Source organism: Elephantulus edwardii, unplaced genomic scaffold (assembly GCF_000299155.1).
Source record: "Elephantulus edwardii isolate Elephantulus edwardi_28Jun2011 unplaced genomic scaffold, EleEdw1.0 scaffold00092, whole genome shotgun sequence".
NCBI classification, from domain to species: domain Eukaryota; kingdom Metazoa; phylum Chordata; class Mammalia; order Macroscelidea; family Macroscelididae; genus Elephantulus; species Elephantulus edwardii.
This window is the reverse complement of record NW_006399842.1, coordinates 3,255,361-3,255,882: the sequence shown is the minus strand read 5'-3', so window position 1 is coordinate 3,255,882 and position 522 is coordinate 3,255,361.

Genomic DNA, 522 nt, shown 5'->3' with positions numbered 1-522 from the left:
AAAGTTTTACTGAAAACTCAGATAATCAGGTGCGTGTGTGTGTGTGTGTGTAAAAGTTTTACTCTGTGTGTGTGTGTCCAAAAGTTTTACTGTCTGTGTGTGTGTGTGTGTGTGTGTGTGTCCAAAAGTATTACTGTGTGTGTGTCTGTGTGTCCAAAAGTTTTACTGTGTGTGTGTGTGTGTGTGTGTGTGTCCAAAAGTTTTACTGAAAACTCAGATAATCAGGTGCTGCCTCGAGTTAGAAATAATCCTATCTGGTAAAATCCTAACTCGAACAGGAATTTACCCAGAGTTTGAAGGCAAGGGGGGCTGGGGGAAAATCCCGTGCACATAAAGGTCACCCACATTCCCACTCCGATTTCTCACCTACCTTTGTTATTTAAGGGCTCAGACTCAGCTTAATTAAGATCATTTGGCATATTGTTGTTGTTGTTATGTGCCATAGAGTGCTTGCGACTCATAGCGACCCTACGTACAAGAGCTCTAAACGCTCTTCTATCCTGTGTCAACCTAGCCATCTCA